This window comes from Melanostigma gelatinosum, assembly GCF_949748355.1.
Source record: "Melanostigma gelatinosum genome assembly, chromosome: 7".
NCBI classification, from domain to species: domain Eukaryota; kingdom Metazoa; phylum Chordata; class Actinopteri; order Perciformes; family Zoarcidae; genus Melanostigma; species Melanostigma gelatinosum.
In genome coordinates this window covers 22,970,289-22,982,917 of record NC_136640.1, presented here as the reverse complement: position 1 = coordinate 22,982,917, position 12,629 = coordinate 22,970,289, and positions in this window count along the sequence as shown.

Genomic DNA, 12,629 nt, shown 5'->3' with positions numbered 1-12,629 from the left:
ACACAAGCTGCCATTAAACCCCAGAGTGCACTTCTTCCTCTTTCAAAAAGTCGCCCCGCATACGTCACGAGAAATACAACTCATGGTGCAGTATGAGGAAGTCGCTCCTCCGGTCCTTGTCCTCACTTCCCCTCGCCATTGTGGCGAAGGGAAGGTTTGCATTCCAAATAGCTTTTAGATCATAAAAAACACTTTATTATTAATGTAGTCGTTTACATTCTTTCATTCACTTGTGAACACCGGACTGACGTCACCCATTGGTTTTTGGACTGTCGTTTCATTTTGGCCACGGCCGTCTGGATTTTGGCGGTCGTCGTCTTGTTTTTTTGCAACCAGTGAGCGGAAGTGATGGAGAGACCCCGTTCATGAGTCTGGTAGTGGTAGAGACCTGTCAAAGGTAGCCCCGCCCTAAAGCATACTCTGCTTTATGGTCTGTGTGACTCTAAATGGACCATAATTTACTAAATGAACATCATGCTGTATTGAAGAAGACTTGACACTAGAGATTGAGACCATGAACTCATGTTCACAATGTTTAGTGAGGTAATAAATCAAGAGAGAAGTCGAGTCATTTTCTCATAGACTTCCATACAATCAGAGGAGTTGCCCCCTGATGGCCATTGTATGACTCTGGTGCATGCAGAGGTATAAACTAAACCTTTCAGGTGCGGATTCAACATGAATCCAATGGAAACAGAATGTATAATGAGTCTATTAGTCTACAGCAGTAGAACCTAAAGACATGTAGCTGTGGATTGTAGAAATGGACACAGTAAAACACAACATGTAATAGAAAAAACACAAAAACAGCAGTTTAAAGTCTACAAGGTCTCCTAGAGCTCCACCTCAGCTCCGTCTGAGAGGCGGCTCAGCTGTGAATATTGCACTCTCTCACTAAATTATTCAGCACTAGCTTCGGGTTCACAGAAGAAAACGCAGCCTCAGAGGCACACACTGTACTCTCGCACAGGGCAGGAGGCTCTTCAGGTGTTTCCTCTTTCAGACGGTGCATTTTTGAAATCACATTTGACAGTCATGAGTCAGAACAAAATGAACAGCCTGTTGAGTCACTGTCGGGCAGGACATCGTGTCTCTGTTGGTTGTATCCTGTCAGAAATGATCATGCGAATTAGAGTGATTTAATATCTATGCGATAGATTTGGTTGATTGACATTTTTATCTTGTTTATTTTTTGTTTTAAAGTTGCTAAAATGTTTTGATAACTGAGTTTTGGACCAGAACTGTTTCTAATATAAAGTGTGTAAGTGTGCCTGTATGATGATTGTCATTTAATATCCCAAATATCCCAAATCAGCAGTTTAGGTTGGCCTGTCAAATACAATTGGCATTTAAAGTCATTGTGTCGTTTCTGCACTACGTTTCCCAGAAATCACCTGTCATCAAATAGTGGGTGATGAAGCAAACTTATTCTGTTGTCTGTCACTGTTGGTTCCAACCATCCAGCTCTTCCTCTGGTCATGTCTTGCTGCTGCTGGTGATATAAAACACATCAGTTCCTATGCAGCACAAGATTGTTCCTGTCAAAGAGCGTTGAAAACAGGAGTAAAAGCTTTCATGGACTGGAAGTGGACTGAGTCACCATTGCTGTCAGTCAGTCAGTTGGATTTTTGGCAAACCTGTCGGAAATCACACTGTGAGGGGATCATTTATTGAACTTATTTGAACAGGAGAAATGCACAAATAACATTAAACTTGTGTTAATTAAGGAGAGATTTACCAAGTTTTAGAAAATGTCACGGTCTGGAGGGCAACAGCGGATGGACCCAAATACAGACAAATACGAGGAAGAGGGCGGCAACCTCCAGTTCTGCCGAGTGAAACCAATGCGGAAGTGTCTTAAAACTTGCATTCTCTCTACTGACCACCAGGGGGCGACTCCTCCGGTTGTAAAAACATGTCAGATTGTATAGAAGTTTATGAGAAAATTAGTCAAATAGACCATAAAGCGGGCTTACTGTGATTGACAGGTCACGGCTGCTACCAGAGACGTATAAGACGTCTCTAAGTTCGTCTTCAATATATTAATGAAGAAGAACCGACAAAGAACAAAAGAACTGGGCAGGTGTGAATAGGGACTGAGTATTGGGGGAAGTGGGAACAGGTGAACAGACACACGGGTGACGAGAGACAGGTGAAACTAATGAGGGCGGGGCAGCCGATCAACAAAGGCGGGAAAAACAAACGAACGAAGGAAGTAAAACAAGACGAGACACATGAGGAGTTACCTTCAAAATAAAAGCACTAAACCCAAATTAAAAATGTGACACGAGGAAAAAACAAACAGAAGACCCAAAATACAGCATTCTCTGGAAACAGAAAGATTAAACACAGTCCAGTCTCAGGAGTCATGAGCCAGACTGTGACAGAAAATTGCTTTTTCCACCCGGAGTCGGGAACACAAGAATACACACAACACTATAAGAGTACCAAACACCCCCTCCAACACCCCCATCACAACAGATTACACACAGGATCTGACATTAGAGGAGCATCACATACAGAACTAAGGCAGTTGTTGATGATAATTTGAGAATTGATCATTTTATAATAACAATTTTATATTTGACAGAGAAATGTCGCAAATCTTTACATTTGGAATGATCAAAATTGCGATGAAGCTCCTATAAATCGTCTAATTGATTAAACCTCTATGATAGAGTATCAGATCAGACACAGTTCATTTGTGTGAAAATACGGTGTGTTTTGTCACACCGCTGCAGTTCGAGTCCTCCTGTTGGCTCTCTGCAGAGCGGAGCTACTTGTAAGTTACAAGGCGACAAACAGCAACACTAGCATGCACAGGCATCACACACACACACACACACAGCATGTACGTACAGGCCACAGAGATGAAGAGGTGACAGATTAGTGGGGGAGAGGAAGTAGCGAATGTAAATTATTCAGGAGGAGTGTCTGTGTGTTTCAGAGGGCGAGAGAGGGAGACACAGTCGGGAGGTAGATACTATATTTCTGTGGTTTCTTCAGAAAGATGGGAGAAATAAGAGTGCAGTTCAATGGAAGGTTGGTGGTTCAGACTTGATTTACTCCTTTTAATCTCAACCTGTTCCTACTTCCAGCCACTTATTGATCCATCAATCTATAATCCACCCATATATTCACCCATCAGTCCATTCAGCCAATCCATGAATCCATAATCAGTCCATACGCCTGCCACGATAAATTACGTTATCGGCTTATCGTACCGTACACAGACACTTTATCTGAGCTTTCAACATTGAACTGAACACAAAAGCCACTGATAAAAAAAGGTGATAGTTACAATTTAAAGTGCAGTTTTCTACTCAAACTCACCAAACAAAAATATATCCAGAATGCAACATCGTAGTCGTTCATGATATGTTCGTCACGCAAGTTGCCATGGCGATAAAAAAGCAATATACTATGCGGCCCTAAAAACAATGGCCATCTAGCTAACAGCCACTATGTTGTTTCTTAGCATTGTTTGTCAAAAAAGGTCCGAACCATTGAGAAACTTTAGCAATGTAATGCTTGTTAATAAATGAATGACTGATACCCCTGCACCAAATGTTTAAAGTTTAATTGAGTGCAGTTTTCCTGAGTCCATTTTACTTATCGCTTTGGTTGTCTGGTATTTATTATTATATTTTTGTATTATTTTGGGACAATATATCGGCCATCAAAAGCAGTTCTCGTGACGGGCCTGTCAATACACACAGATGTTCATCAACCTGTCAAACGCTGTCGCCCAGTGGTTCCAGCTTCTCTTATACTGGTATAAAAGTAGCATTTCATCAGGATTCTGTCCACTCACTGACTCTGATCATCCCGATTTAACAGCGTGATTGTGTTCAGATGCAACATGAATTCCGCCTGGACTTCCTCTCTCGCTGTGTTTCTCTGATTCACTCTCTTCTCCTCTCTTCGACTATTCTTCTGCCCTCATTTCTCCCTCTGTGTCCCTCTCTGGAGTATCGCCTGCGGTACCCGCCCATCTAGCTCGGCTCCCCTGTCCTCCTCCTCCTCCTCCTCCTCCTCCTCCTCCTGTATCTGCAGCTTCAGTGCTCCATCTCACCCATTAAATTACTTGTTAATGTGCGGAGAAATGCAGAGAAAAGATATAACATCGGCCGTCTCTTTCATCCCATAAAAAATGTAATAAAAAGATGAATGTGACGTCACAGACGAATCCAAACCCTTTTTACATCCAAAGGGAAATAAGATGGATCGTGAGGAGGGAGGTCGATGAACGTGTCAGTTTAGATTAATGCCAGTGAACAAATGTTCAAGTTTTGAAATGTCAGAAGAATTTTGATTGAAGAGGTTTTCACTTTATAAACTCTCAACATCGCTGCACTGAACTGACGAATCAACTGTGGGGCAACTTGATGGAGATGAGGAGACGATGTCTGTTTCAGGTCTTTACACAGCCGGGGGCCTTTTTTTAATGCGCACTTCAATATATTGTTTCGAAAAGCCACAGCGAGGCTCTGTAGTTTGAACCAAGGCAAACTTTATTTTTTTATTGTTGTATTTCATCATTATATTTTTTGTTACTTATTGACAAAGGCAGCTCATACCAGATCCACTCCTTCCGTTCCTACCTTTCACAATAAAAGCCCTGGGCATATACACTGCGTAACTGTTAACCAGAGAAAACTTGAATTCACTCATTCGCGCATTTCACTAAAAGGAAAGTCAATAGAGCTCAGGCTATGCAACATTTTATCTCAGACAGACTGTCAGATGCTGCTCTGGGTCAATAGGCTCCTGATAGTTGGTCCTCTGGCTGCACACATCTATTTAAACCTTTTGTTGAAAAGTGTTGCAACCGTTGCCAATATGAACAGAAGCGAAATATTCCCATGCGAGTATTTCTCATCATTGTGCCTTTTTTTCGTCACATCCCCAGTGTGTAAAGGGCCTTTTGGTGGGTAAGAAAGTCATTGTGGAGGGCCTCTTAAGAAACAACATACACACACATGGATGTGTGGTAATGATGAAATTACATCAGTGTCAAGAGGACAAAGATATTGTAAAATAAGGTGGGAATGTATTGACAGGAAAATAGATGGGAGAGGACGAGAGGCCAAAATAGTCTGCTGGAATGATGAAGAGGAAGAAAGAGGTCAGCACAACAATGGACCAATAGAATGTGTGAGAGAGAGAGAGAGAGAGAGAGAGAGAGGGCAAAAATACACAACTAGAGTGTGATTAGGAGAGATGGTGATTGAACAGCTAAAAGAGAGAGAAAACGGAGAGAGAAATGTCCCATGAATGCATAAACACCACACAATTAGGAGAGAGAGGAAAATGAAAGAGGCTGATTGAAATTGAACACAATTAGGAGAGAGAGAGAGAGAGAGAGAGAGAGAGAGAGAGAGAGAGAGAGAGAGAGAGAGAGACTGCTTATACCAGTGGTGAGTACATTTACTCAAGTACTGTACTTAAGTATTATCTGAAGGTACTTTTCATTTCAGTTCTTCTGCTCCATTACATATCAGAGGCAAATATTGTACTTTTTACTCCAGTACATTTATTTGACAACTTTAGTTACTTTGCAGGTTTAGACTGTCAATACAAAATATAAATCAACTCATGAATTAATATTCAGTATCATAGATTAAGGTAAGATTAAGGCGAGTTATCCTTTTGTATAAAGCGGCAAAACAGTTCGAGCATCACGTGTCCGAGGACATTTGCCGACATTGCACGCCTGCGATGTGAGTGTTGTGTACGTGCACTTTGTGTCTCAATGATATGTCGTGCAGCCCTGTTTGCCATCCCAAACGTGACTGTAGTGATTAAGATGTATTGATGGTAGGTAAACAGTATTGATCCTCCGAGACCCAAGTCAAGTCAAAACATGTCTTTAATGTTACCCAAAACACCACCCAATCACGCCCTTGTCAAATCCGGCCTTTGGACTCTCAATTTGGATAAAAGCCAACGAAAGCTCAAGAAAGGACTTTTTTAAACCACCGTCGATACAACACAGAAAAGCATTCGTGCTCCCAAGTCTGTCGCCCAAACCTTTGTTTGGGTTTTGTTGGAGTTGCAGATTTGGAAATGTGTCTTCCTGGTTGCCAGGGGAAACTTTTTCAGTTCATTAAAGCACGAAGATTGTATGCAGATGAAACGATTGTTTGCATTGTAGTCCCAAGGGAATATGTCAATGAGGAAATAACGTTTTTGAAGTTGTTTGACTTGGAGTCATTTGTTAAAGACGTTAAGTGCCACGTGAGAATTATTTAACTGAAGTAGATAATATAGAGTAGTACAAAGATATCTTATAGGCGTAGACAAGACTAATGGGAGCTGAAGTTTATGTCTCGTCGTGTCAGTTATCCCACACTTTGATGCAGCAGCGGAGGTTAAAGAGGTGAGCTTGTGACAGGAGGGACACTGCAAACCCAACGGCTTGAATGTCAAACTGCCTCTGACAGAAGCACTTAACCTTCTGCTGTTCACTGGACAGCAACGCAGACATTCAATCAAATTACTTTTTCTAAAAGTCCAACACCATGTAAACAATATCCCGCTACTCTGAAATGGGTTAAAGACGACAAAATAGACTGAGCAGTTCTTATCTGTTAATCACTTCAAAAAAGAAGACACAATTAATAGTTAAGATACAGGTTATCACAACATTCTTAAAAGTAATTTAGCAACAGACAACTACTGTCTCTTTAAAGATATAGTGGAGTAAAGTCTACCTGAGCAGAGAGTGAAGCTACTCTCCCGCTGTGTGTGTTGTAATCTGAGCCTCTCTATGGTTTGTTTACATGACTTTTAATGCATGTGAGCGGGAACAGCTCAAATGTGAATATTTTCTAATTTCTATCCTCCTCTGTGACAGCAAACTGCATATCTTTGAGTTGTGGACAAAACTTGGTTATGGTTAAAAACACCATATGGTTGATGGGATAATGTGGTTTTGGATATCCGTGTTCTTTTTCTGTCGTAGCCTACCACCGAATGAGACAAAGCCTTTAAAAAGTTCTTCACTGGAGGAACACCACCTCCATAGGTGATGATTGGGGTTGAGCACTAAACAGATATGGTGGAGGAAGCGGCATTACCTTATACACCTGACGAGTCATTGTGGAGGCTGCCATGACGTTCAGTTAGTTGGTTCACAAAACAGTTTTTCCCATAATTGTGACAGGGCGCTAGAAAGACTTTGTATTGCACAGCGTAGCACTGGAGGCTGAATGTGTTGGTGGCTCACTTTCATATTCCAGACATTGTGAGCAGCTTTGAACAGCCATTATTAAGTAAAAGCTGCATTCAAATCTTTCTCTAAAAAACTAAAAATATTCCACGTAGTTTTGGAGCTTCAGAATTATTCTCTGCAAAATTCTCTGCAAACTAAATACTGCTTCCACTTTACCAACCAAAGTCTGTTTCCCTCTGACTCCCTCTGTCGAAAAAGAGCAGGAGTGACGAACCAAACATCGCCTCAGAACATACTCTGCTTGCGTGGGAAATTTCCGTTTTCAAATGCTCAAAATTAATCTTTTCATGAGGGACCAAAACGCTGCTGAATATGCAAATAGATGCAGGAAGTCGTCTGTAAATCTGGCCTGCTGATATCGGGACGATACTGACTAATAGCTGGATTTGGTATCGGTGGGACAGATCTATTCAATTCAGTTATATGTTTGTGTACTATATACTGGAATTTGAATTCCTCTTTATGTTTTAACCAATTTGTTGCTGCATTAAAAAGGTTTACACTTGGATAATTGTTATTTCATATTAATGTATTTATTTGTTACATTTTCTTTAACAAAATTAGAAAAGCAATGTTTAAATCAAGCCTGATGTTACCTTACACATAAGGAATGATCCCAGCCTCTTCCACACATTGAGGCGTACAGCTGATAACACTGGTATGAGATCGTTACAATTACTTATCCAAGTGTTGCACAGATGAGGCAGTGCAATATCAACGGTATGGTCTCTGATGTCAAATATGAGTTTAAAAGTACATTTAAAAGTACTTTAAGTAGCATTGTATTTGGTGTTTCAATCCATGTCAATGTTTACGGTCATTGTCTCAGTATTGTTCGATTGAAGCTTCTATTGTTCTGGTTTTGTTGGGCTTGAATATGTACAGCTCTGAAAGCCCTGAAAGAATTTAGAATGGGTCTGAAAATGAGGTACAATGAGGTTTATTTTCAGCCACACCGGCTGTAGGGCTCTAGGGACGGCAATGCCAGCCCTCTTTGGTCCATTGGATGGATTGTCGTGACATTTGATACAGACATTCATTGTTCTTCATGTCTTTGGCGATCACCTGACTGAGTGACATAACCCAACTATTTTATGGATTACCATAAAGTGTTTGCAGACATTCATGTCCCCTTCAGGATGACTTGTAAAAACTCTAAGGGATCCTCTGACTTTTCATCCAGCACCATCATCAGACCATGTGACATTTAGATGGCACACAGGTGGGCTTTATTTATCTAATTGTGTGACTTCTGAAGGTAACTGCTGGCACATGATCCTATTTAGGGGCTTCATTACAATTGGGGTGAATACATATGCACATACCACTTTACAGTTTGTTATATTTTAGAATTTTTCCGTTTTACTTCAGCAATTCACCTATTACGTGTTGGTCCATTACACAAAACACCAAGGACCTTTGTATTTATCCCATCCTGAGCATTTCAAGGAGCAGTGGGCTGCTGTAATGGGATTCAGTGTCTCGTGAAACTTGAACATGGGGACAGTGAAAGGACGACCCTAATTCGCAATTCTGAATGTAAAAATGAATATTTTTAACAATGCACCAGGTTAAAGAGTACATTGCAAAATGTACTAGCTAGTAACGTTAGCAGCACCGCTAACGGCTAAAGAACAAAGGTTCTGGTCAGTTACATTATGATGCGTTCAGGCTCTGTTCAGTGAAAATGAGTATTGGCTGAATGTAAATTATAACATTATGATGTGTTCAAATGAAATCTCGTAAAATGTAGTGTTGGTGAAAAACTGGAATAAATCCAGTTGTATGAAGGAGATGTTTTCACAACAACATAAATCGATATTAGAGATTAATTATGACCTGTTTAACTTCCTAACCCTAGCTCTAAGCAGCGTATAATACATCATTCAAGACTAATGACAAGATTTGTTTTAATCAATAAAAATACAATCTTTTGTTTCCTTATCATTTGAATTTGGTGTTTAATGAAGAAAAAAAACATCAAAAATGACTATAAGAAAGTAAAAGGACAACATTTAGAATTGTTGATGGTTGCCACAGACTTCAGAGCGGTTAACATGTTTTTTGGGACGTGTCAAAGCTTTATGATCCGTTGCACCACTAATATCCAAGCAGTATTGGTATTGTCGCTGAAATATCCCTGATCGAATCAATATGGAATTGAACCTTATGAATCAGAACCGAACCGATTCAGTTAACCGGTGGTGTTTGCTTTCTTCTGGTTTCTTAACAGCTACGATAGAAACATCATCAACACGCTCGCTCACGTTCCTGACCTCCCTTTCTCCGGAACTGCTTGCAAGTCAGTGTAGTGTTGTTTAAGTGTTCCTCTTCACTCCACTGGTGAGTGAGGACCAGAAGGTCTGGATGTGCATTTCATTTAAAGTCATATCTAGAGGGCTCAGTCACGGCCCTCCACTCTCTTTGAACTCTCTCTCTCGTCACTTGATTTCAGCGTTGTTGACATTTAGCACCCAAGGGTCAGTGCAGGGTCGCTGCCATTTATGCAGCATGAACAAATTCATGAAAGAGATTCCAGCCGATGGGGGAAAAATAAATGAAAAGCATCACGGCTGCCTCCTCTGTGCATTTGACTATGACTGTGAGAGGGCACACTTCTCTGCAGAGCTCTGTGCGCTCGGGCTTTTTATAATACATTGAGTCGAGAGCGTTTTGGAATGTTCACAATGCCGCTTCGAGGTCTTCACGGTTGAACTATGAGCGTATCTATATGCATGTATATGGGCATCTATTCTCCTGCCTGTCTGTCTAATCACATTGCAATGGCAACGTATCCATCTTACGTCTTTGCTGCAAGTATATGAGGATGCAGGCAAGTGTTGCTCAATAACATTTGCACTGGACACATTGATTGTCAGGGTTGAAAGTTAATCTGTTCAGTTAGAGATGGTTCTGTTGTCACTTATAAAAGCAAAACATTAAAACGACAGATTGCTATTTTTTGCTGTATTCGAGTTTGTGCCATGGGACTTTATTTTTATATACCTCAAAGGATGATTTGGGGAATAACAGTATTTATTGCACCAGTAGTTGTCCCACTATTGATTACATTGAAATCCTTATTTTGAAATTGCCAAAAATGTTTCTGAAAAACATCTACTCATAAACATGTGTGGACTTTTAGTGCCTCTCCTGTGTGTGTTTCGCATTGACGAGGGTTGCTCAGCTATAGCTATGGTAGTGACACTAATGTTAGCGCGTTACCTCTGATTTACGGGACCGACTCGATGCTGTCCTGCTGAAAAACTGCAGAAGAACAGCTGCATGGAAACCAAAGTGACCCGCGGTCCAACAACCTGCAGAGGCTGCAGCTATTTGTAATTAGTAAATGAGTGACCTTTTATGCAGCGATAGCATCAACGAGAGAGCATTACCCTCTCACTCAGTCAGTGGATTTCTTTTGATTGATTTTTTCATTTTACTTGTTGATTTAAGCTCCTTAGAATGAGTGGAAATCTGGAGGCAGTAAGCAGGACTTAAAAGGAAAACATTCAAGAAGATATAAATTCAGCGTGGTGAGCAATTTTAAAGCTGCTTTTTGTCAGGTGCATTTCCCAAAATGGGAACTCACTTCTGTGCTGCTAGTTCACATTTGCTTTCAGAATCAGAATCAGAACCGTTTATTGCCAAGCAAACGGTTCTGATTCTGATTCTGAAATCAGACTCTGAAATTTCCAGCGTGTATATTGATATTGCTGTCACTTATATTATCTCCAAGCCTTGCTGGTTGCATGGCAGTAATCACATTCACAATAATGTAACGTCCTCTTCATTTAAAGTCTGTTTACATTGAGATGATTGGATCAGGCAGGTGCCATGGGGACTGTAATGTGCATGTAGAGAGGAATGCAACAGCATGTTTTAGTTACGCTTCAATTAATGGGACGTGGACAGCAGCAAAATGTGTTTTAGACACCGTGAAAATGTATATCATGTATATCAATGTCACGACAATCCATCCAATGGACCAAAGAGGTCTGACGTGGCCGTCCCTAGAGCCTGTGGCTGAAAATAAACTGGACCTCATGTTTGGTTCTCAACCTTTAGAAATACGTTGAGATGTGTCAGAGGGAGACAGAGATAATGGGGCAGAGCACCGATGTGCCATGCCGAGTAAAAGAGCACAGCGATTAGAGAGACAGCTCAGAGAAGGAGATTATTTGGTGATGAACTTTAGCACCTCCGCTCTTGATGAATGCCTCGGCGCCGTACGTGTTGGCTTAGACCTTTAGCCCAGACCTTTACGTCAGGCCCGAGCGAAGGACGAGAGGAATAGAACACAAAACCTGAGTGGCACAGACAAGCTCATAGGTCTTCTTTTACATATTTACACACACACACACATGAGGACCGTGAAGGGCTGAAGTCTTTATCTACGGCAGCGTGTCGTTGGCAACAGCTTCAAAAACGTGTATTTCAGAGAGCAATCAAACATTTTTATGCCGCTCCCACTAGAGCGAAGAGGCACGCATCACCGGGCGCTGACAGTAAGAATTACTTCACCAGAAGGCGACGAAAGACCAGTCTGTCGCCAAAACCCTATTGGCAGTAAGAAATAGCTGCTGCACACTTTTTGACAGTGGCATGATACAGCCGTCTATCCTCCAAACACTGCAAAAAGGAGAGAATAGACCCAACTGCATGGGTCAGGGGTTCTAGCCACCTTTCCTCGCACCACCGCTGGACCACTTTGCACTGTAAAAGGCCATGGTGGATTCCTCTCCAGTCGCCTGGATGGTCTGAAGCACCTGTACAGATAGTCCAGCCCCCTGAGCCTGTCCCTCTTAGGAACTGAGTGTGGAGAGGACGGCCCAGAGTGGGCAGCGCGCCTACAATACCTGCCTCTTGAGACAGAGGCTCCAGGGTTCGTCCGCCAACATCTGAGTCAACTCTGCATACCACGGTGTTGGTCGGTGACCCGAGGCTACCAGAATGACCAACAACTGCTCCAGCCGAACTCTCTCCAACAGGAGAGGGCTGAGATGGAGCGGCGGAAAGGTATACAGCAGCTTTCTTGGCCATGGCACGTGTGCAATAGCATCCACCCTTTAGGGGCGGATCGTTCTCCTGCACCAGGGGGAACCACAGCGGGCAGTGGGTGTTGCGTCGGTTGGCAAAACAGATCCGCTTCCCAGACCCGGTTATGTGGAGAGCCTTCAGAAACAACAGTTGCCCTGAGACCCACAACGGACCATCCTCATCAGGGCCTCTCCCGTATCAGGGCCGTGAAGAACCAAGAGCACTGCCTGTAGCTCGAGGAGGTCAGGGAAAAGGCCTCACGATGCCTAAACTTACGGGGCCTACTGCTGCATCAACCATGAACAGGAAGCGGAAAGGGGGTAGCTGACCACAATTTGTCCTGATTACTTCA